The sequence below is a fragment of the Macaca fascicularis genome, chromosome 9, assembly GCF_037993035.2.
Source record: "Macaca fascicularis isolate 582-1 chromosome 9, T2T-MFA8v1.1".
Lineage (NCBI taxonomy): Eukaryota > Metazoa > Chordata > Mammalia > Primates > Cercopithecidae > Macaca > Macaca fascicularis.
The window spans coordinates 117,789,169-117,814,817 of record NC_088383.1 but is presented as its reverse complement, the minus strand read 5'-3'; the positions used below and the strand labels follow the sequence as shown (position 1 = coordinate 117,814,817).

At 41.3% G+C, this 25,649-nt stretch overlaps 1 long non-coding RNA gene and 1 pseudogene across 1 annotated transcript in view; one reads left to right on the top strand and one right to left on the bottom strand.

The window, feature by feature from the left end:
• The window catches only part of LOC135964973 (uncharacterized), a 134,315-nt gene extending 111,585 nt beyond the window's left edge, over window positions 1-22,730 (bottom strand). The window contains exons 1-2 of the long non-coding RNA XR_010577707.1: window positions 22,693-22,730; window positions 20,754-20,822 (exon numbers count right to left, since the gene is read on the bottom strand). This is a non-coding gene — a long non-coding RNA (uncharacterized lncRNA). The remainder of the gene's footprint in view (window positions 1-20,753; window positions 20,823-22,692) is intronic.
• On the top strand, window positions 5,795-9,322 carry LOC123566859 (ubiquilin-4 pseudogene; annotated as a pseudogene).
• Window positions 22,731-25,649: the final 2,919 nt, after the last annotated feature.

Genomic DNA, 25,649 nt, shown 5'->3' with positions numbered 1-25,649 from the left:
TATGAAGGACCTCTTCAAGGACCACTGCTCAAGGAAATAAAAGAAGACACAAGCAAATGGAAGAACATTTCATGCTCATGGATATGAAGAATCAATGAAAATGGCCATACTGCCCAAGGTAATTTATAGATTCAGTGCCATCCGCATCAAGCTACCAATGACTTTCTTCAAAGAATTGGAAAAAACTAGTTTAAATTTCAAATGGAACCAAAACAGAGCCCACATAGACAAGACAATCCTAAGCCAAAAGAACAAAGCTGAAGGCATCACGCTACCTGGCTTTAAACTATACTGCAAGGCTACAGTAACCAAAACAGCATAGTATTGGTACCAAAACAGAGATATAGACCAATGGAACAGAACACAGCCCTCAGAAATAATACTACACATCTACAAACATCTGATCTTTGACAAACCTGACAAACACAAGAAGTAGAGAAAGGATTCCCTATTTCATAAATGGTGCTGGGAAAACTGGCTAGCCATATGTAGAAAGCTGAAACTGGATCCCTTCTTTACACCTTATACAAAAATTAATTCAAGATGGATTAAAGACTTAAATGTTAGACCTAGAACCATAAAAACCCTGGAAGAAACCTAAGCAATACCATTCAGGATAGGCATGGGCAAGGACTTCATGACTAAAATACCAAAAGCAATGGCAACAGAAGCCAAAATTGACAAATAGGATCTAATTAAACTAAAGAACTTCTGTGCAGCAAAAGAAACTACCATCAGAGTGAACAGGCAACCTACAGAATGGGAGAAAATTTTTGCAATCTACTCATCTGACAAAGGACTAATATCCAGAATCTACAAAGAACTCAAACTAATTTACAAGAAAAAAACAACCCCATCAAAAAGTGGGCAAAGGATATGAAGAGACACTTCTCAAAAGAAGACGTTTATGCAGCCATCAGTCACATGAAAAAATGCTCATCATCACTGGCCATCTGAGAAATGCAAATCAAAACCACAATGAGATACCATCTCACACCAGTTAGAATGGCGATCATTAAAAAGTCAGGAAACAACAGGTGCTGGAGAATGTGTGGAGAAATAGGACACTTTTACACTGTTGGTGGGACTGTAAACTAGTTCAACCATTGTGGAAGACAGTGTGGCAATTCTTCAAGGATCTAGAACTAGAAATACCATTTGACCCAGCCATCCCATTACTGGGTATATACCCAACAGATTATATATCATGCCACTATAAAGACCCATGTACAGGTATGTTTATTGTGGTACTATTCACAATATCAAAGACTTGGAACCAACCCACATGTCCATCAATGATAGACTGGATTAAGAAAATGTGGCATATATATACCATGGAATACTATGCAGCCATAAAAAAGGATGAGTTCATGTCCTTTGTATGGACATGGATGAAGCTGGAAACCATCATTCTGAGCAAACTATCACAAAGAAAACCAAACACTGCATGTTGTCACTCACAGGTGGGACTTGAACAATGAGAACACTTGGACACATGATAGGGAACATCACACAATGGGGCCTGTTGTGAGATAGGGGGAAGGGGAGGGATAGCATTAGGAGGTATACCTATTGTAAATGACTAGTTAATGGATGCAGCACATGAACATGGCACATGTATATATATGTAACCTGCACATTGTGCACATGTACCCTAGAACTTAAAAGTATAATTAAAAAACAAAAAGAAACCATCAGGCCTAATGCCACTAGTCCTGTCTGTCCGTCACCACAGAAAAAAAAAAAAAAAAAAAAAAGATATCTTTCACCTCTTCAGTTATATTTTATTTGTGTGTGTGTGTGTGTGTGTGTGTGTGTGTGTGTGTGTGTGTGTGTCGTAAATAGGATTGCATTCTTAATTTGGTTTGCAGCTTGAACATTATTGGTGTATAGAAATGCTACTGCTTTGTGTACATTGACTTTGTATTCTGTTCTTCATCAGGTCTAGTAGTGTCCTTGAGGAATCACTAGGGTGTTTTAGTTATAAGATCATATCAGTAAACAGAGATAGTTCGACTTATTCTTTTCCTTTCCGGATATACTTATTTCTGTCTCATGACTTTGTTCTGGCTAGGACTTTCAGTATTGAATAGTAGTGAAACTGGATATCCTTGTCTTTTTCCAGTACTTAGGGGGAATCCTTTCAAATTTGTGCATTCTGTATGGTGTAGGCAGTGGGTCTGTCATAGATGGACTATATTATTTTTAGGTATGTTATTTTGATGCCTAGTTTATTGAGGGTTTTATCACGAAAGAATGTTAGATTTTATAAAATGCTCTCTCTGTGTCTAGTGAGAGGATATATGTTTTTTGTTTTTAATTCTGTTCATGTGGTGAATCACATTTATTGATTTGCTTATGTTGAACCATTCTTGCATCCAGGGATAAAAGCCACGTGATCATGAATAGTTATATTTTGATGTGCTGCTAGATTTGTTTTGTTAGTATTTTCTTGACACTGATTGCATCTATGTTCACCAGAAATATTGGCCTGTAGTTTTCTTTTTTTGTTGTTGTTGTGTCCTTACCAGATTTTGGTTTCAGGATGATACTAATTTTGTAGAATGAATTAGAGAGGAATCTCTCCTCATTTTTTTTTTTTTTTGAAATAGTTTTGAGTAAGATTGATACCAGCTCTTCTAGTAAGCTTTGGCTGTGAATTTCTTTGGTCAAGGGCTTTTTTTGTTGTTGTTTTGGATGGTAGATTTTTTTTATAATTGATTTAACTTTGAAAATTTTCCTTGGTCTGTTCAAGATTTCAGTTTCTTCCTGGTTTAATCTTGGGAGGTTATATGTTTCCAGCATTTTTTTTTCATTTCCTCTAGGTTCTCTAGTTTGTGCGTGTAGAGATTTCTACAGTAGTCACTGGGGATCTTTTGTGTTTCCATGTGTGTAATGTCACTTTTGTCATTTCTGAAGTTGCTTATTTGAATCTTTCTTTTTTTCCTGGTTAATCTAGCTAGTGGTCTATTAATTTTATTTATCCTTTCAAAGAACCAATGTTTTGTTTTTTGATTATTTGTATCATTTTCCTAGTCTCAATTTCATTTAGTTCTGCTATAATTTTTGTTATTTATTTTCTTCTTTTATCATTGGGTTTGTTTTCTTTCTTGTTTTTCTAGTTCCTTTAGGAGAAATGTTCGGTTGTTAACTTGAGATATTTCTACCTTTTTGAGATATGCATTTAGTACTGTAAGCTTTCGTCTTAACACTGCTTTTGCTGTATCCAAGAGGTTTTGGTATGTTTTGTTTCTATTTTCATTTGTTTTAAAAAGTTTTTTTATTTCTGCCTTTTTTGTTTACTCAAAAGTTATTTAGGAATAAGTTGTTTAATTGCCATGTACTTGCGTGGGTTTGAGAGTTCATCTTGGTATTGATTTCTAGTTTTGTTCCACTGTGGTCTAAGAAGATGCTTGATATTATTTCAATTTCTTTGAATTTATTGAGATTTGCTTTATGAAAAACATGTGGTTAGTTACATAAACTATTCCATGTACAGATGGAAAAAAATGCATATTCTGTGGTTGTTGAGTGGAGTATTCTTTAGATGACTACCAGGTCCAATTTGTCAAGCGTCTAATTTACTTCCAGAATTTCTTTGTTAGCTTTCTGCCTTGATATACTGCTGTCAGTGGGGTGCTGAAGTACCCCACTGTTATTGTATGACTGTCTACCTCTTTTCTTAGATCTAGTACTGTTTGTTTTATAAATTTGGGTGCTCCGATGTTGGGTGCATACATATTTAGTGTAGTTAAGTCTTCTTGTTGAATTAAGTCCTTTATCTTATATAAAGGCCTTATTTGTCTTTTTTAATTGTTGGTTTAATATATACTGTATTTGATACAGGAATAGCCATTCTTGCTCATTTTGTTTTCCACTTGCATGATTTCTTCATCTCTTTACTTTGAGCCTGTGGATATCATTTGATGTGACATAGGTCTCTTGAAAGTAACAGAGGTTGAGCCTTTTTTCATAATCCAGTTTGTTACTCTATGTCTTTTAAGTAGAGTGCTTAGGCTATTTACATCCAAGGTCAATATTGATATTTGAGGTTTTGTTCCTGTCATATTGTTGTTAGTTGGGTGCTTTGTAAACTCAATTGTGTAATTGCTTTATAGGATCTGATAGCTTTGAACTTGTGTGCTTTTATGGTGTCAAGTATCATTTTTTCATTTCATTTAGAATCTCTTTGAACATTTCTTGTAGGGTTGATCTGATGGTCACCAATTCTTTTGGTGTTTTCTTTTCCAGGAAAGACTTATCTAAGGTTATGAATCTTAGTTTGGCAGGATATGAAATTCTTTGCTGACATTTTTTAATGAGGCTAAAAATAGGCTGCCAATCTTCTTTGGCTCATAAGGTTGCCACTGAAAAATCTGTTGTTAATTTGATGGGATTTCCTTTATAGATAATTTGGCCATTTCTCTAGCTGTCTTTAAGATTTTTTCTTTTGTGTTGACATTGCATAATCTGATGACTATATGCATTTGGGATAGTCATTGATATGATTTGGCTCTGTGTCCCCACCCAAATGTCATGTTGCAATCCCCAATATTGCGTGAGGGACCAGCTGGAGGTGATTGAATCATGAAGGCAGATTTTCCCTTCACTGTTTTCATAATAGTGAGTTCTTAGGAGATCTAGTTGTTTAAAAACAGCATGGTACTGGTACCAAAACAGAGATACAGACCAATGGAACAGAACAGAGCCTTCAGAAATAATATCACACATCTGCAACCATCTGATCTTTGACAAACCTGACAAAAACAAGAAATGGGGAAAGGATTCCCTATTTACTAAATGGTGTTGGAAAACTGGCTAGCCATAAGTAGAAAGCTGAAACTGGATCCCTTCCTTACACCTTATACAAAAATTAATTCAAAATAGATTAGAGACTTAAATGTTAGGCCTAGAACCATAAAAACCCTAGAGGAAAACTTAGGCAATACCATTCAGGACATAGGCTTGGGCAAGGACTTCATGTCTAAAATACCAAAAGCAATGGCGACAAAAGCCAAAATTGACAAATGGGATCTAATTAAACTAAAAAGCTTCTGCACAGCAAAAGAAACTACCATCAGAGTGAACAGGCAACCTACAGAATGGGAGAAAATTTTTGCAATATACTCATCCAACAAAGGGCTACTATCCAGAACCTACAAAGAACTCAAACAAATTTACAAGAAAAAAACTCATCAAAAAGTGGACAAAGGATATGAAAAGACACACAGACACTTCTCAAAAGAAGACATTTATGCAGCCAACAGACACATGAAAAAATGCTCATCATCACTAGCCATCTGAGAAATGCAAATCAAAACCACAATGAGATACCATCTCACGCCAGTTAGAATGGTGATCATTAAAAAGTCAGGAAACAACAGGTGTTGGAGAGGATGTGGAGAAATAGGAACACTTTTACACTGTTGGTGGGAGTGTATACTAGTTCAACCATTGTGGAAGACAGTGTGGTGATTCCTCAAGGATCTAGAACAAGAAATACCATTTGACTAAGACATCCCATTACTGGGTATATACCAAAGGATTATAAATCATGCAGCTTTGAAGACACATGCACATGTGTGTTTATTGCAGCACTATTCACAATAGCAAAGACTTGGAACCAACCCAAATGTCCATCAATGACAGACTGGCTTAAGAAAATGTGGCACATATACACCATGGAATATTATGCAGCCATAAAAAAGGATGAGTTCATGTCCTTTGTAGGGACATGGATGCAGCTGGAAACCATCATTCTCAGCAGACTATCACAAGAACAAAAAACCGGGGCGGGGAGGAGGAGGAGCCGGGCGGGCTGGCGGGCGGCCGGGTGGCGGCGGCGGCATGGCGGAGCCAAGTGGGGCCGAGACGAGGCCCCCTATTCGGGTCACCGTCAAGACCCCTAAGGACAAGGAGGAAATTGTGATCTGCGATCGAGCCTCGGTCAAGGAGTTCAAAGAGGAAATCTCCCGGAGGTTTAAGGCTCAGCAGGATCAGCTGGTCCTGATCTTCACAGGCAAGATCCTCAAGGATGGGGACACACTGAACCAGCACGGAATCAAGGACGGGCTCACTGTCCATCTGGTCATCAAGACCCCTCAGAAGGCTCAAGATCCAGCTGCTGCCACTGCTTCTTCCCCCTCCACACCTGACCCTGCCTCAGCACCCTCCACCACGCCTGCTTCACCTGCCACCCCTGCCCAGCCCTCCACCTCTGGCAGAGCCTCTTCAGATGCTGGCAGTGGAAGCTGGAGGAGCAGTGGTGGGGGGCCCTCTCCAGGGGCTGGGGAGGGACCCCCCAGTGCTACTGCATCCATACTCTCTGGCTTTGGGGGCATCCTAGGGCTGGGCAGCCTGGGCCTGGGCTCTGCCAACTTCATGGAGCTGCAGCAGCAGATGCAGAGGCAGCTGATGTCCAATCCTGAGATGCTGTCGCAGATCATGGAGAAACCCCTGGTCCAGGATATGATGCCTAACCCTGACCTGATGCGTCACATGATCATGGCCAACCCCCAGATGCAGCAGCTGATGGAGCGGAACCCTGAGATCAGCCACATGCTCAACAACCCTGAACTCATGAGGCAGACAATGGAGCTTGCTCGGAATCCAGCCATGATGCAAGAAATGATGCGGAACCAGGATCGGGGCCCTGAGCAACCTTGAGAGCATCCCTGGAGGGTATAATGCCCTCCGCCGCATGTACACGGACATCCAGGAGCCCATGTTCAGTGCTGTCCGGGAACAGTTTGGCAACAATCCCTTCTCTTCCCTGGCCGGGAACTCCGACAGCTCATCCTCCCAGCCTCTGCGGACTGAGAATCGAGAGCCCCTCCCTAACCCCTGGAGCCCCTCGCCCCCCACCTCCCAGGCCCCCGGGTCCAGTGGGGAGGGCACCGGAGGATCGGGGACCAGCCAGGTGCACCCGGTAGTCTCGAACCCCTCTGGGATCAATGCGGCTAGCCTGGGGTCAGGGATGTTCAATAGCCCAGAAATGCAAGCCCTCCTCCAGCAGATCTCTGAGAACCCCCAGCTGATGCAGAATGTGATCTCAGCACCCTACATGCGCAGCATGATGCAGACGCTTGCCCAGAACCCCGACTTTGCTGCTCAGATGATGGTGAATGTGCCGCTCTTCGCGGGGAATCCCCAACTGCAGGAGCAGCTCCGCCTGCAGCTCCCAGTCTTCCTGCAGCAGATGCAGAACCCAGAGTCACTCTCCATCCTTACCAATCCCCGAACCATGCAGGCATTGCTGCAGATCCAGCAGGGACTACAGACCTTGCAGACCGAGGCCCCTGGGCTGGTACCCAGCCTTGGCTCCTTTGGGATGTCCCGGACCCCAGCACCCTCAGCCGGCAGCAATGCTGGGTCTACGCCCGAGGCCTCCACTTCCTCGCCAGCCACGCCAGCCACATCTTCTCCAACAGGGGCTTCCAGTGCCCAGCAGCAGCTCATGCAGCAGATGATCCAGCTTTTGGCTGGAAGTGGAAACTCACAGGTGCAGACTCCAGAAGTGAGATTTCAGCAGCTGTTGGAGCAGTTCAACTCCATGGGCTTCATCAATCGTGAGGCCAACCTGCAGGCCCTGATTGCCACAGGAGGGGACATCAACGCAGCTATCGAGAGACTGCTGGGCTCCCAGCTCTCCTAATCCCTCGGCCCATGCCTCATGCCTCTCCCCTCCCTCGATGTCAGCGTTTGGTTCTTCTGTCAGCCCTTACCCTCTGCAGCTTGTCATCCCTTCTGTCTTCTCCCTCATCCTCTCCAAACAGCAGGGTGACTTTAGAGGCATGGGCTCCAACCCCTTAGCACTGTCTGAGAATTATGGTTTTACTGCTACATCTGTAACAGAATCTTCTCTCCTGGTCTCCTTGAGCAGTGCTACTTAAATAGTTTTCACAGTTTCATTGATTGACTCTACCTCCTTGCCCCACACCACCTTTTGCAATCTTTAAACTTTCAGTGGCTGTGCAGAGTCGAAGGAGGAACCAGCTGTCTGGTTTACTGGAACATAGTCTTCCATCTATACCACTAGGGTTTTGTCTTATGTTTACTTTTGGTAACTCTCTTCCTTCTTTTTCTCCCTACTCCCCACCCCTAGCCCAACCAATGCTAGAATTTCTTGCTCTGAAGGAGGAGCAGGTGAAACACGCGGTAATTTTCCTCCTCGGCCCCTATTCTGGTCACTTCATTCAGCACTTTTTCGTGGGCACTGTTGGGACTTCCAGGGTAAGGAGGAAGACGCTTGTTCTCTCTGTCTGAAGAGGGAGATGAGACAGCCCTCTGGACAGGAATTAACAAACCCTGGACCAGCCCAGTGGAAACTGGTGTGAAAGAGGAGGGAATGAGATTATTCGGAGGAAGGGAATAGGGGAGACAGCCTGAGTAAAAGGCTTGGAAGTTGGAATTGGGGAGCAGAAGCACTCATAGCTCTTTTAGGCAGAAGAATCCAGGCCCAAGCTGGCAGAAGAGACTTAGAGATGCTAATGGAATTTGAACTGAAGAAAGGAGCTCAATGAAGCTAAGCGCCATGCCCCACGAGGGGTCATATTGGCTTTATTTCCTCAAACACACATGCTTATATGCACACACACACATTTCCATGGACCCAGGGCTTGCTTTTGTCCCCAGGCACTAGTAATTTGAGCCCCCCTCCAAAGACATGAAGGGGATTGGGGTCTGTGTGAGTAGTGGGGGGGTGCGTGTGTATCTGCATGTGTCCTTACACTTTTAAGTTGTGTGGGAAGTGGATTCTTTGTTGGTTTCTGGTTCAGAGTGCTTTCCCACTACCAACGACAAGTGGGTAAAAGGGTCAGTCCATTGCAGGAATACAGGAGAACTAGGTCCCTTGGGGCTCTGGATGCTGAGTAACCCAGAGGTAATGTGGGTATCCTTTTGGAAGCTGTCAGAGCTGTGACTAGCACCCTTATCACCCCTCACTGCCTTATGGGAATAGTAGAGGGTTTTTTTTCCTTCAGAGCCCCTGGCCTTTCAGTTCTTAACTATTTCCCTCCAGGCCAGAAAGTTTTCTTTGAGGAAGGAGAGGAGAGGGTGGCAATGATGCCTTTGATCTGGAATTGGACATTGCTCTGTCAGAGCACAGAGGAGGCTCATATCACCTCTTCCCTCTGCGACTTGGCCCAGCTGCTTGGAGGACCGACCCCATGGCTGAGAATATGACGGCAAGAGGAATAGAGTTTGCTCCAAGTGGGAAAGGTCCCAAGCAGTCCAGAGAAGATGTCTGTGTGGCTTTCCCTCCCTACCTCCCCCAGCTCCCACACTGGCCTTTGTAAGTAAATGGCGTGGTCTTTGTTGAAAAAAAAAAAAAAAAAAAAAAGAACAAAAAAACCAAACACCACATGTTCTCACTTATAGGTGGAAATTGAACAATGAGAACACTTGACACAGGAAGGGGAACATCACATACCGGGGCCTGTTGTGGGGTTGGGGGAGGGGGGAGGGATAGCATTAGGAGATATACCTAATGTAAATGATGAGTTAATGGGTGCAGCACACCAACATGGCACATATATACATATGTAACAAACCTGCATGTTGTACACATATACCCTAGAACATAAAGTATAATAATAATAAAAAATAAGTATGTAGCATTTCCCCTTTTGCCTTCTCTTCTGTTTGGTCATGTGAAAATGTGCTTTCTTTCCCTTCACCTTTTGGCATAATTGAAGTTTCCTGAGGACTCCCCAGCCATACTTCCTCTACAGCCTGTGGAACCATGAGCCAATTAAACCTCTTTTCTTTATAAATTCCCCAGTCTCAAGTAGCTCTTTATAGCAATGTGAGAATGAACTCATTCAGTCATCTTATATAGTATCTTGTTCTTTGAATTTCTTGTATCTGGATGTTGACCTCCCTAGCAAGATTAGGGAATATTTCCTGAATTACTCTCTCAAAGGTGTTTTCCACCTCTTTTCTTTTTTCTTCTTTTCCCTCAAAGATGCCAATAATTTCTAGGCTTGATCATTTTACATGATTCCATATTTCTATAATTCCAAAGGATTTGTTAGTTTTAAAAATGTTTTTTGTATGACTGGGTTAATTTGGAAGATTTGTCTTCAAGCTCTGAAATTTCTTTTTCTGCTTGATCTAGTCTATTGTTAAAGCTTCCTACTATATTTTAACAGTCCTTTAGTGAAATTTTCAATTCCAAAAGTTCTATTTTTTTTTCTTGATATAGCTATCTTGTCTGTCATATACTGAATCTGTTTACTGGTTTCTGTTAAATTTCAACTTTCCTTTGGAACTGATTGAGTTTCCTCAGATCATATTTTGAATTATCTATCTGTTTTTTCAGGCTTTTCAGTTTCATTAGGATCCATTTCCAGGGAGTTAGTGTGATCCTTTGGTGGTATCAAGACACTCTGGCTTTTTGTAGTGTCAGTGGTTTTGTGTTTATCTCTTCCCATTTTAAGAAGCTGTTGCTTCTTATTTTTGAATTTGCTATCATTTGGATGGGATATTTTTAAAATTCTTGTTTCCCTTGGTGGTATGAGTATGGTGTACGTTATATATAATCACTTGGCTTTGTTTCTGGACCCATTCAGTGGGGCACTGCTATGTTTGGGCTCCTTAGTTGTGGATAACTTTCATGCAGTGACTTTCTTGGATGTTGCTGTTATAGCTATGCATTGGACATATGAGTGGACACACTATTTTCTGTGGTCTGAGGATGTGGAAGTCAGCAAGCTTGTCTTGTGGGTAAGCACCAAGCCTTTCTGGAAGGAGGTTTATTATTTGGTAATGTGTTTTAGACTGTAGTTCATAAGTGGAGCTTAAGAGTAATAGCTTGCTCACACCCAGATGGGTTGATAACGGGTGGAAACACCTGCCCTGAAAGGGGGGTTTGGGAAAGAGATCATGTGTGATGTGCTGAGGTCTCAAGGGAAGAGGCGGGGTGGGTGCACCAGTTCTTCATCCTGAGCCAGCAGAAACCTGGTTCATTTCCCTATCACACCTGTGTCTCTGGGCACATGACCTTCAGTTTGTAAAGAATTGATCCGTTGGTTGCCAGCCACAGTGCAGCTGCAGGCCACAAATACGCTCCATCAAAGTGGGCTTGGGGCAGAATCTCTTCCCTGATTCCAGTACAGACAACTCTGTGACATTTCTTATCTCCATTGGTGAGATACTGTCACTCTGTGTAGGAAAGGGGACTTGGGTCCAGTCCTTCATATATGCCCAAGCAGCAAGGGCTAACTTTCAGCAAGAGTCATGACTCTGTGCAAGGGCTAACTTTCAGCAAGAGTCATGCCACTGTGAAAAGTGCTAAAAATGCTTTCTCTAAGTGCACATGTGCAGGCTTTCCAGTGGGAAGAACCACTAATGTGTCCACACCAGTTGATGGGGTATGGGGATGGGAGATGACACACTCCCCACGTCTATTCCCAGGCATCAGTGCTGCCATTTTCATCAATTTGTGCCACACCAATGTGTCCTTTGTCCCAAGGGAAGTTTCGGTGGAATGTGCTCCTCCTTTTTTTAGGGGTGGTCCATGCCAACGGTTAGATCTCCAGGGGGTCCCACAGCTCTCCAGGGACCCACCGTTCTGCTGCACTTGCCAAAATCAGACCAGGCTATGAGGTACATTTGCTAAGAATCTGGTGGTGCAGTAACTCAAGAGCAGAGAATCTCCAGGCAGGGCAGTGACCCGCAACAGGTGAACAACAAGTATGGTGCCCAATGCTTCAGTTCAGGTGTGAAGGGAGTGCAGGCATGGAAACCGGGTTCTTTCCTCAGGAAACCTTAAATCTCCACTGATAGCATCGCCCTAGGTCAAGAGGACAGAAGGGCTCACCAACAGTTTGGTCACAAGGGTGAGGGAAAGAGAGAAGCACTCCCACCTATCCTTTCCATAGAACTTCAAGTTTCTCTGGGGTTGATCTGTGCCAGCGTCTTGCTGCTTTTCTCTTCTGAACATCAGCTTCTCTCCATGGGCACTATGAGAGGTCCTGGTTTTCTTCATTAAGTTTTCCATTCAGAACTTGTCCATTAACCTGTAATTTTCATCGTTTTTCTGAGGAAAACTGGCATCCAATGTCCTTAGTCAGCCATTTTGAAAAAATACTGCAATTTTTAGTTCTAAATTATCGATTTGGTTCTTTTTCATAACTTTTATTTCTTAGTTGAAATGTTCTACTTATTCATTTGTTTCAAGAGAATTGGTAAATGTATGTTGAAACATTTTTATAATAGCTGCTTTTCTTTATCAGACAATTTCAGCATCTGATTTATTTTAACGTTGGCATAGCTATATATGATCTTTTCTTATTCAAGTTGCGATTTTCCTGGTCCGTAGTATGATAAGTCCTCTTTAAAATTGAATCCTATACATTTTGAATATTATAATATTCTGAATCTTGTATTCCCCCTGTTGATGTGTAGCATGAGGGCAGGGGGCACGTATGTTAGGCTTTCTGTTGGATCCCCTCCTCAACCTGTTCCAACTGGAAAAAGTGGAGTGTTGCCTCTTCGCAAATAGGTCAGCTAGAAATTCAGCTTCCACCTTCCTGGTAAAAGTGGTGTACCAATATCGGTTCTCTACTGTGCCCTTCTGACACCATGAAGAGGGAAAACAAATATCTGAATCACATCACTTTATTGCTGTAAGTTGAGGCCTGCCGCTCAGCTCCACACTGGGCCTCACTGACATTAGGGGAAGAATGGGAATAAATGAAGTGCTAACCAACTTCATTTCCGAGTCCCTTGTTAAATGGGGGTGGGAGTGGAGACTCAACTTGCCGCTGGAATCTACTGATTCTACCCTGGCAGGAGAATTAGAGTATGTTCTGCTGCCACCAGATGAAGGATGAGGATCCACTCCCTACTCTGCCCCACTGACACTACTTGAGCATGAGATTTGGAGCATTCCTTCCCTAGATAAATAAAGAATTGATGGTCAGCTCTCTATTCAGTCCTGCAGACATCACTAGGCAGAGGATTTGGAGCATCAGTACCTGCTTCTACAGGATGCTTCTCTAAGTGGTAGGGTAGAAGGTCAACTCCCACTTGGCCCGAGTGAAACTGTGCAAGTGGTATGCGAGTGGGATTTCTGTGGTGTTTGCCTGGAGTAGGTTGTGTATTGGAATTTTTTTCCTCCTTAGGTCACCCATTTTCTGTTCCTTTGGCTAAAGGAGACAGGCCTCTCTTGGATATTTTTTTTTCCATGCCTGTTGGCCATTACAAATTAAAGGCTTATGAAGTGTCCTGCCCAAGATGTATGGGAGGAAATAAGAAAACCAAGGACATGCATTACCATGTTGTTGAAGTCCTGAGTACTTGAGGCAGTCCACCTTTAATACTCTTCCTCAGCTTGTTTATTGAGTTATGTCCAGAGTTTTTAGTTGGGCTAAATAAAAATCACCACTCCATCTTGGCCAGAATCAGAAATCCTCTGATAATCTGCTTTTAAAAGTCCAACCCAAATGTAAAAACACATTGCCAAGAACAAATTCTAGAAGCAATAATTTAGGCAAATATATAAAGAAAAATTTACATTACTTAAAAAGATAGGCTTTCTTTCGTCTCTCTGGGAACATTATTTTCAATCTAACAATAAATATGATAATGACACATTTTCAGAATTAGTTCACTAAAACATTCTCATTATGGAATTATTTTTGGTAGCATTTCATTACACAGATTGTGGTTATTGTGCCTTTTAAATGTATTTCATAATTCTTATTTTTCAGAAATTTAAATGTTTATTACTTTATTTAATAAACAAATATGTCATTCATTTTCAAAACCTGAGATAATGAAGATTAAAATTCATATTGAAGACTACTATTCTTTTATTTAAATATATATTGAAAGCTAATTATATATTTAAATATATATTTAAACCTTATATGTAAACATCAGACACACATGCGTATGTATATGTGTGTGTGTGGTATATCATTTAGTGCCTAGAAGATCATTTACATCGCATAAAAGTCAGCAATGTCATTTATCTGTTACTCTTTCTATATGGGTACACAATGTGTTTTGTATAAGTGATGCTAAGCCCCAGCTTAGCAAGATCTTTTTCCAATTATGTATTTATCAAGGATGCACTTGTGCTGTTACAAGCTCTAATTATGGACAAAGCTAATCATTAATTACAAATGCTACTAATAATTATTATAAAAGTGTATATACAAGATCGAAGGAGCTTGCAATCTGGTATGATGAACTAAATTTACAAAATCCTTAATGATTACACAAAATCACAGCCAGAATCCATGAGACACTCTGGAGCCTTAATTATGCAACACTATTGGTCCAATCTGGAGGAAGCAGGCAGGACTTTTATACCCGCAAGTCAGCCAATATTTATCTGTGGCTTACTTAATTCTCAGTGATAGAGGAGAAACATGCAGGCAAAACAGCTTCTGTTTGTAAGCAGTTCTCAGAGGTAGGAGGCTCCTGTGGAGTATTAACTGACAACAACACTCACAAGAGTTATGGGATGAATGCTCCTGTACATGTTTTATGGTTTGAATTGTGTCCCCTCTCAAATTCATATGCTGATGTGCTAACTTTAAGTACCTAAGAATGTGACCTTCTTTGGAGACAGTATCTTTACAGAGCAAGTCAAGGTGAAGTAATTAAAATGAACCACAATCCAATATGACTGGTATAATTAAAAAAAGGAGAATTCAGACACTCAGAGAGACACACACAGAAAAAGACAAAGTGAAGAGACCTGGTAAGAAGACAGCCCTCTACAATCCAAGGAAGAGGCCTGAAACAGATCCTTTACTCACGGTCTTCAGAAGGAACCAGCACTGCTTCACCTTGATCTCTGACTTGTAGGCACTGGTCTACTGTAGTATTATCATTACAGAGAACCTGCGTGAGTCTCAAGCCTTGGTGCTAAATACCACTTTTGTTTAATGCTTCCCTTTTGTTTCTCAAACATCAAATCCTTGTTTTTATCCACAGAAAACATCTTGTGATTCTAACCAAGACAATAGATCACTGTTGTTAAGTTTGTCAGTTCTCAGTTCATGGATGTGGTGTTGTCTCCTTTCCCTATTACCCCCTCTAGTAACCTGCAAATGCAGATGGAGTGTGTATGGTTTGGATTTTTGTCCTGACCCAAATCTCCTGTCAAATTGTAATCCCCAATGTTGGAGGAAGGGTCCGGTGGAAGGTGATTAGATTATGGGGTTGAATTCCTCCCTTGATGTTCTCATGAGAGTGAGTGAGTTCTCATGAGATCTGGTGGTTTAAAAGTATGTGCCACGTCCCCCCCCTCCCCGTTCTCTATTCCTCCTGCTCTTCTGTGTAAGCCCTTTGCTTTCCACCATGATTGTAAGTTTCCTGAGGCTACCCTAACCATGCTTCCTGTACACTCTGCAGAACTAGGAGTCAATGAAGCATCTTTTCCTTTTGAATGACCCAATGTCAGATGTCTTTATAACAATGTGAGAATAAACTAAATTGGTACAGATAGTGGAACATTGCTATAAATATACTTGAAAATGTAGAAGCAGATTTGGAACTGGTTAATAGGCAGAGGCTGGAACAGTTTGGAGAGCTTAGAAGAAGAAAGGAAGAAGAGGGAAAGTCTGGAACTTCTTAGAGACTTGTTAATTTGTTGTAATTAAAGTGCTGATAGTGATATGCACAATGAAGTGCAGGCTGAGGTGGTCACAGATGAAGATGAGGAACTTACTGGGAAATGGAGCAAAGGCCACTTATGCATTAGCAAAGAGGTTGGAGGCATTCTGCTCCTGTGCTAAAGATCTGTGGAACTTTGACCTTGCGAGTGATGATTTAGAGTAACTGAAGGAAGAAATTTCTAAGTAGCAATACAATGAAGATGTCTCCTGGCTGCTTATAGTATGCCATCCTCATATTTGTGAGCAAAAAATTATATAAAACTGGAACTTATTTTTAAAAGGGAAGCAGAGCATACAAGTTTGAAAAATATGAAGCCTGGCCTTATGAGAGAAAAGAAATCCCATTTTGTGGGGAGGAATTCAAGACAGCTGCAAAAATTAGCATAAATAAAGAGGAGTTAAATGTTGATAGCCAAGATCATGGGAAAAATGCCTTGAAGGCATTTCAGAGACCTCTGTGGCAGCCCCTCCCATCACAGGCCCAGAGCCCTAGGAGGGAAGAACAGTTTCATGGGCTAGGCCCAGGGCCCACTGTTCTGTGCAGCATCAGGACATGGGACCCTGGATCACGGGTGATCCAGCTCCAGCAGCGGCTAAAAGGGACCAAGGTAAAGCTTTGACCATTGCTTCAGAGAGTGCAAGCCAAAAGCTTTGGTGGCTTCCACATGGTATTAAGTCTGTGGGTAGATAGACTGCAAGAGTTGCACCTTGGGATCTATGTTAATTTGTTTTCACACTGCTGATAAATACATACCCGAGACTGGGTAATTTATAAAGAAAAAGATGTTGGGCCAAGCACAGTGGCTCACGCCTGTAGTCCCAACACTTTGGGAGGCCGAGGAGGGCGGATCATGAGGTCAGGAGATCGAGACCATCCTTTTTAACATGGTGAAACCCCATCTCTACTGAAAATACAAAAATAAAATTAGCCAGGCGCGGTGGTAGGCGCCTGTAGTCCCAGCTACTCGGGAGGCGGAGGCAGGAGAATGTCATGCAGTGAGCGGAGCTTGCAGTGAACACAGATCGCGCCACTGTACTCAAGCCTGGGTGACAGAGCGAGACTCTGTCTCAAAAAAAAAAAAAAAGATGTTTAATGGACTCACAGTTCTATGTGCCTGGGGAGGCCTCAGAGTCATGGCAGAAGGTAAAAGCATGTCTTACATGACAGCAAACAAGAAAGAATGTGAGCCAAGTGAAAGAGTTTCCCCTGTATAAAACCATCAGATCTCATGAGATTTATTCACTACCATGAGAACAGTATGAAGGAGATTGCCCCAAGATTCAAATATCTTCCACCAGTCCCTCCCACAGCACATGGGAGTTGAGAGCTGCAATTCAAGATGAGATTTGGGTGGGGACACAGCCAAACCATATCATTTTGCCTTTGGCTCCTCCCAAATCTCATGTCCTCATATTTCAAAACCAATCATGCCTTCATCATTAACTCAAAAGTTCACATTCCAAAGTCTCACCTGAGACAAGGCAAGTCCCTTCTGCCTATGAGCCTGTAAAATCAAAAGCAAGTTAGTTACTTCCTGGATACAATGGTGGTAGAGGCATTGGATAAATACACCCATTCCAAATGGGAGAAACTGGCTAAAATGAAGGGGCTAAATGTCCCATGCAACTATAAATATGGCAGGGGAGTCAAATCTTAAATCTCCAAAATGATCTCCTTTGACTCCATGTCTCACATCCAGGTCACACTGATGCAAGAAGTGGATTCCCATAGACTTGGACAGCTCTGCCCCTGTGGCTTTGCAGGGTACAGCCTCCCTCCCAGCTTCTTTCATAGGCTGGCATTAAGTGTCTGTGGCTTTTCCAGGCACAGAGTGCAATCTGTCAGGGGATTTATGATTCTGGGGCCTGGAGGATGGTGGCCTTCTTCCCACAGATCCACTAGGCAGTGTCTCAGTGGAGACTCTGTGTCGAGGCTCTGGTCCCATATTTTCCTTCCACACTGTCTAGCAGAGGTCCTTCTCCATGAGGGCCCTGCTCCTGCAGCAAACTTCTGCCTGGACATCCAGGCATTTCCATACAAACTCTGAAGTCTAGGATGGATTCTCAACCCTCAATTCTTGACTTCTGTGTACCTGCAGGCTCAACACCACATGGAAGCTTCCAAGGCTTGAGGCTAGCATTCTCTGAATCCATGGCCTGAGCTGTACCCTAGCCTCTTTTAGCTGTGGCTAGAGTGGCTGGAACTGAGGTAAACAAGTTCCTAGGCTGCATACAGCAGAGGGGCCCTGGGCCTGACCCATGAAATGATTTTTCCTCCTAGGCCTCCAGGCCTGTTATGGAAGGGACTGCAACAAAGTTCTCTGACATGAACTGGAGACATTTTCCCCATTTTCTTGGTGATCAACATTTGGCTCCTCGTTCATTATGCAAATTTCTGCAGCTGGCTTGAATTTCTCCTCAGAAAATGCTTTTTTCTTTTTTATCTCATTGTCAGGCTACAAACTTTTTGACCTTTTATGCTGTTTCCCTTTTAAAACTGAATGGTTTTAACAGTACCCAAGTTACCTCTTGAATGTTTTGCTGCTTAGAATTTTCTTCTGCAAGATACACTAAATCAACCCCCCCTAGTTCAAAGTTCCACAGATCTCTAGGGCAGGGGCAAAATGCTGCCAATCTCTTTCATAGCAAGAATCACCTTTACTTCAGTTCCCAAAAAATTCCTCATCACCATCTGAAACCACCTCAACCTGGATTTCATTGCCCATGTCATTATCAGCATTTCAGTCAAAGCCATTCAACAAGTCTTTATGAAGTTCCAAACTTTCCCACACTTTCCTGTCTTCTGAGCCCTCCAAACTATTCCAACCTCTGCGTGTTACACAGATCCAAAGTCACTTCCACATTTTTGGGAATCTTTACAGCAGTGCCCCACTCTACTAGTACCAGTTTACTATATTAGTCTGTTTTCATGCTGCTGGTAAAGACATACCTGAGACTGAATAACTTATTAAAAAAAGAGGTGTAATGGACTCACAGTTCCATGTGGCTGGGGAGGCCTCATAATCATGGTGGACGGTGAAAGGCATGTCTTACATGGCAGCAAACGAGAGAATGAGAGTCAAGCAAAAGGGGTTTCCCTTTATAAAACCACCAGATCTCATGAGACTTATTCACTACCATGAGAACAATATAGGGGAAACCACCGCATGATTCAATTATCTCCCACCAGGTTCCTCCCTTAACACATGGGAATTATGGGAGCTATGATCCAAGATGAGACTTGGGTGGAGACACAGCCAAGCCTAGGAGCCATTGCCTAGATTTCAGTGGATGTATGGAAACACCTGTATGTCCAGGCGGAAGCCTACTGCAGGGGTGGAGCTCTCATGGAGAGCATCTACTAGGGCAGTACATTGGGGAAATGCGGGTTGGAGCCCCCACATAGGGCTCCCACTATGAGACTGCCTAGTGCAGCTGTGAGAAGTGGGCCACTATTCTCCAGACCCCAGAATGTTAGATACACTGACAACTTGCACCATGTGCCTAGAAAAGCCACAGACACTCAATGCCAGCCTGTGAAAGCAACCTCAGGGACTGTACCCTGAGGAGCCACAGTCGCAGAACTGTTCAGGGCCTTGGCAGCCCACCCTTGTGTCAGTGTGACCTGTATGAGACATGGACTTAAAGGAGATTATTTTGGAGTTTTATTTAATGACTGCCCTGCTGGGTTTTGGACTTGCATGGGCTCTGTAGCCCCTTTGTTTTGGCCAATTCCTCCCTTTTAGAAAGGGAGTATTTAGTATATGTGCTGCTGAAGCGAGCACAGAAAGGGAGTATTTACCCAATGCCTCTACCCACATTGTGTCTTGGAAGTAAAGTACTTTTTTTTTTTTTTTTTTTTTTTTTTTTTTTTTTTTACAGGATCATAGGTGAAAAGGACTAGCTTTATCTCAGATGACACTCTGGACTTTTGGGTTAATGCCAGAATGAGTTAAAAACTTGGGGAACCGTTGGAAGGCATAATTGTATTTTGAAATGTGAAAAGTGCATGAGATTTGGAAGGGGACAGGGACAGAAAGACATGGTTTGGAGTTGTGTCACCACCCAAATATCATGTAGAATTGTAGTCCCCAATGTTGGAGCAGTGGCTTGGTGGCAGGTGATTAAATCATGGGGACAGATATCCCCCCCTTGCTGTTTTCATGATAGTGGGTGAGTTCTCACAAGATCTGTTTCTTTACAAGTGTGTAGCACTTCCCCCTGCTCTCTCTTCCTCCTGCTCTGGCCATGTAAGACATGCCCTTTGCATTCCACCATGATTGTAAATTTCCTGAGGCCTCCTCACCCCTGCTTCATGTACATCCTGCAGAACTGTGAGTCAATTAAACCTCTTCTTTAGAAAATACCCAGTCTCAGGTAGTTCTTCATAGCAATGTGAGAACAAACTAATATAGGGTGGAAGGTGGTTAAAATTTGCACTGGGAGGAGCAAGTGGCTTGTTGGCATTGGACTAGTATTACTTACCTGCTGAGAAGAAGCAGATAAGTTCCCAAGTCGTATGTATTATTGTATGTATTGTATGTATATTGTAGTACGATATTAAGTTTAGACATCACATAATGGTATTTGGTATGTCTGCTTTTATTTTCTAGAAGTAAATAAAGTCATAATTAAAATGTAATGCTATCAGTGGGAAATACTATGTGTGAACAGGGCTAGTATAGCTCTAAGACCTACGTGTAGATTGTTCTACAAGAGACGATGCCCGCCTCTATGCAAGGCAGAGAATTAGGTGGCAACAGATAAGGGAATTGTATCTCTAGCCAGAGAGGCGAGAACATTACTTCAAATAGAAGATTTTCTCTGAGGTTTGAGAATATGCCAGGTATGTGAAAAGAATACTCAAATAATTGCCCAAATTGTATATATTTTCATGAGGAGAAAAATATAATTTAGAAAGTCAACTTAGGAAAGAAATAAAGCAATCTATTTAACACATATATTTAGTAGGCAAAACACTTATTTAGTTAAGGTGGAGAGAATGATTTAAATGTAATGTGGTTATCCTATTGACATATTTTTTCCAGTTCTACTCTCAAATAATCCATAAGACAGGGAGGTTGGGCTTGATTTATCTGTTAGGGGTTTTGTGCAGACCTGTCATGGACTCTGAGAGCAGGTGACTAGACATCCTGCTTTGTGGACTGCGCAAGAAAACACAGGATCCTGAAGGTGGACAGAAAAAAATCTCTAGTGTGTATTTGCAGTCAGTATTTATCTACTCTAATAATCAGTCTGCTTTGGAAATATTCCCTGTGCTTTCCTTAAAGATTAACTGCTTTTTAAAAAGCTATTGTAAACAGTTAACAATTTCGTCCTCTATAATGTCATTTACCTGAGACTTCATTTCAGATAGAGTCTCAGGGGACCATTGTAAATATTTGAAGTTACCCATTACTAAATTTATGCTGGTGCCATTTCTACCTGAAGCACTGAAATGAAAGAAAGTAGTTCAGTAAGCATTTTACTCAGTGAATTATTCTGACAACCTTTCAAAATATTTAACCAATGTTGTGTTAACAGATGATGGATCTGGTTATCCTTGGATAGAGAAATAAATTCACACAGCATGTTATACATCAATATTAATGGTTTGGTTAAATGTCTATAGCAGTTGCAGAAATCGGCTTTCATGATGTTTTCAAGACATCTTAAGCCTTCTTGAAGTCTTGGTAATATTTTACACTTCATGACATCATTATCTTCATCATCATCATCAAAATAATAAATATGAAAATATGTATTGATATATACCAGACTCTGTGCTAAGGACTTTAAATGCACTAATTATCTATAACATGCATGCAGGCATGTACACATGCACCCACACACACAATGAAACAGGTATTTTTATCATCACTATTTTACAGGCAAAACATAGAAAGACTAAATAACTTTTCCCAGGCAACTACTAATAGCAGAGACAGGATTTCATGCCTTTTTGAATCAGTCTCAGGCTTTATCTATGGGCCACACCACATCTCATCTAGAAGACTATCTGAAATCTTTAAAGCACAGGTCTTGGAACCTGTCCCAACCATCAATTAGCTTTTTCCTTTGTCCTTGAAACATACTTGTATTACAGAGGGTCGGACTAACTTTTTTTTATTTTTTAATTTTTTGAGACAGAGTCTTGCTCTGTCGCCCAGGCTGGAGTGCAATGGTGCGTTCTCGGCTCACTGCAACCACTGCCTCCTGGGTTCAAGCAATTCTCCCTGCCTTAGCCTCCCAAGAAACTGAGATTATAGTTGCCCACCACCACACCCAGCTAATTTTTGTATTTTTAGTAGAGATGGGGTTTTGCCGTGTTGGCCAGGCTGCTCTCAAACTCTTGACCTCAGGTGATCTGCCAGCCTCGGCCTCCCAAAGTGCAATTACAGGCGTGAGCCACTGTGCCTGGCCAGGACTAACCTTTTAATACGGAAATTCTTTGTGTTTCTTCTTTGCAAAAGAATGTAATTGCAAGGGATGTGAACGTATTTGTTCTATTCTTATTATATGCCAGGTTTTGACATAGCTCATTTTATTCTCAATCATGAAATGTTATTTTATTAATTTTGGATATAGTGTAACAGAAGCTTAGAAAAGTGAAGCAACTTCCCCAAGACTATAGCAAAATTGCAAAGATTGGACAGAAATCCAAGTGTACTGGGCTAACCACTAAGCAATCCTATCTCTAACACAGTTGTTACCAGTCATTCACTTCTTGGTGTCAAGACTTGAGACAAGGCTGAGATACAGAAAAATGAGGGGAAACGGAGAGTATTAAAAGCTTAGCGTGCAGAAGTGGGGCTAAGGCAAAAGGGATTTGTGAGGTATATGAAGAAAGGTAGCAGGCACATGGAGTGTTGGGCAGGGAGGTGAAACCAAGGGTTGGGGGTAGAGATTGTGCAGGCTCTGCTGTGTTATTTGTCTCAGGTTGGCTTCAGGAATGAAACTATGAGGGAAAAAATAACCTGTGCAGTGCTGCTTATTCCAGATAAAGAATATTGCTTCTGTTCTTCCCTCTCTGTTTAATGGCTTAAGTAAGACCCACCCTTATATGGAAATCTCCCAGCATACCTCTGCTCTTGCTTAGGCGATTGGCGAGAATGATGATAGGAAGATTCTGTTCTGGTGGGAGAGGTTGAAGACACATTGCAGTTTTTTTTTTTTTTTCCCTCATGTTTCTGTTGTTATTGTCACTGCTGATAAACCCATAAATACAATTTGCTATTTCAACTATGTATATATGTATTACATACTTTAACGAAAAAATAATAAAACTCTGGATAAATAAAATCATAGACAAATAATGTAGTCAGAAAAAAAAAAAAAAGGTAGCTGTTGAATGAGAAGTCCCATTTCTAAAATGAGCACGGGAGAGGGACCTTCAGATGAGAAGACTTGGATCAGGACTGGGGTTTCAGAGAGCACTGGCCGCTCTGAGGTTTGGCTGCTGACACTTAATTGGTTCTAAACACATGGCTGTCAAGCTGAAATTGAAGCCTTGAAGAAAAATATGCTCAGGATGGTTCCCACCCAATGTATTTCTTTTCAAACTTTGACCCACTTCAGTGACATAAGTACTATCTTGGAATAGGATTCAATTTTACATAATGTGGAATAAAATCTAATTTCCAAAATAAATTTGCCTTAATCAAAGAGATTCACAATTAAAAATAGATAGCATTATGATTTGTCTGTTCTGTAACCAATTCCAACCAAGTCAACTTAATGAAATCTGAAATTAGTGATTCATTAATCCCATCTACTTCTTGAAAAGTAAATAATGCTGGCTTTCTTAAAATGGATATTGGTTAATTGCATAAGAAAAGCAGGCTCACTTGAGAATGTTTTGTCAGGCCCATGCTCCATCCAAAGCAGTGTGTGTATATGTATATTCTGAGGATGAAGTATATGCAGTCATTTCTATGATAATATATTTTAAAAACATGAATTTCTTCTAACAACTGATATGCTAGGGATTGATTTGAGCATAACACAAATTTTGTGTTTGCCTATGCATATTTTTGTTCATGTGAAACACTGTGTGAACTTAGAAAGCTTCACCAAGCTGAACAGAGCTCTGTAGAAATATATAAAACAAGTACACATGCATACACCTCAAACACCTATAAGCTACCTCAGTTCACTGCAGGTGTGTTGTGAGCCACATTCATGCACATCTGGTGTTATAACTTTCTGTCTGATTTCAGACAACACTCCTTCTACCACTTTACAATTACTCACAAGCTACACCCTTCAAATGCCTGTTTCCACAAGCAAACTTCAGCTCTCTTAAAGGTAAAGTGTCACATTTATTAAAGTATTATGTATTACTTAACTATTTTATATATGCAAAACTGTACTACTGTTCTTTTTGAATGCTCCTATCTTTCTCACCCCCACCCCCGAACCACTAATGAAGTTTTTGAGTGTCAAGCCACTAATCCCATTTTCCCCCATAATTCTTGTTGCTTTTATGAACTTTTTTTTTTTTTTTGAGATGAAGTCTCACTCTGTCACTCAGGCTGGAGTGCGGTGGTGAGTAAGGATATTCAGTCCCACATTATTTAATTTCTGAAACCATTAGAATAGCTTCAGAAGTTCAACAACAGGAAAACGATGAAGTAAGCCACAGTTTATTCATTAGAAGAAATAACATGCAGCCATTTAATGACTAGAGAGACTATATAGCAGAGTGTAACATGGTTATACTGGACCAAGTGAAAAAAGGTAAAAAATTAAATGAACACTGAGAAGAAAAATTAAATGAACACTGATAGTGACTTTTAAGAACACTTATAGGGACAAGGTAATATTTGAAAATAAATGCCATGAAAAAAACTACTTTAAGGCCAGTGAATGCTATTATGAACATGTGTAATACACATTAGAGAGGTGGGGAGCATGAGTGGTGTTAGCCAACTGTAGAAAACTGCTGTGTGATGTTCAGATAATGAACGTAATAAACCACTCCAGGAAGACCATCTGTATGTTGTTCATTATTCTGATTCAAGCCAGACAGATGCTCATATAGAAGGTTCATACCCCCACCACAAATCCTGTCTGACAAATCATAATCATGTTACATAAACAACAAACCCAGAATCATTGGGAAGCAGGCAGAAGATGGAGCAAGCATAGCATAGTATTAAAAGTGGACATGATCTGGAAATAGAGATAAATTGTTTTGAAGGTAATCTTGTACCCATGCTTGAGAAATAAACTCAGTACCTTCACTACCAGTACCACCAAAGGCATTTTGAAAGAGCTATGTTTAAAAATATGCTAAAACATGTTTCTTGAGAGAAAGTGGGGCCAGGACCTATATTGCATGTAAGCGAGGCTACATTTTCTGCATTTTATACTTATTTTCATAATTACCCTGTGAACTAGCTGTATGTCTTTTTGTATAAATGGGAAACATGAGTCTCAGAGAAGTAAGTGACTTGCCTAAAGACATAGTTAATATGTGATGGGCCAAGATTCAAACTCCATTCTTTCTCCATAATTCTTGTCTTGTCCGTGGAACTAAGCTAAAAATGGAAGAGTGGAACTAAGGGGACAAGTGATTCACTTATATACATACATGTCCATGTCCTTGTCAAGGTTCTAGCTTCTTGTCTGTCACTCTGTCTTGGTCTCTTGTCCTTGTTTTATTTGTATTTCTGTCATCTTGCCATATATAAATATCTTGCCATTTACTTAGCTTTCTGTAAATAGGCAGATTGAAGTGGACCAATTTGAGAAAACTATGCTAGACCATTCACAATAATTTGTACCCTTGAAAAAATCTTGAAAAAAGTTATTGGGAAAATAAGTTGATTTACCCTCCAAAGGATTTGAAAGATAGTTCTTAAGATTGGCTTTTTTTAAATCTATTAACATGGAACACAATCATATATATGATTAGGAGTAAGAAAGATTAGTTTCCCAGCACTTTGGGAGCCGGAGGCAGGTGAATCACAAGCTCACGAGATTGAGACTATCCTGGCCAACATGGTGAAA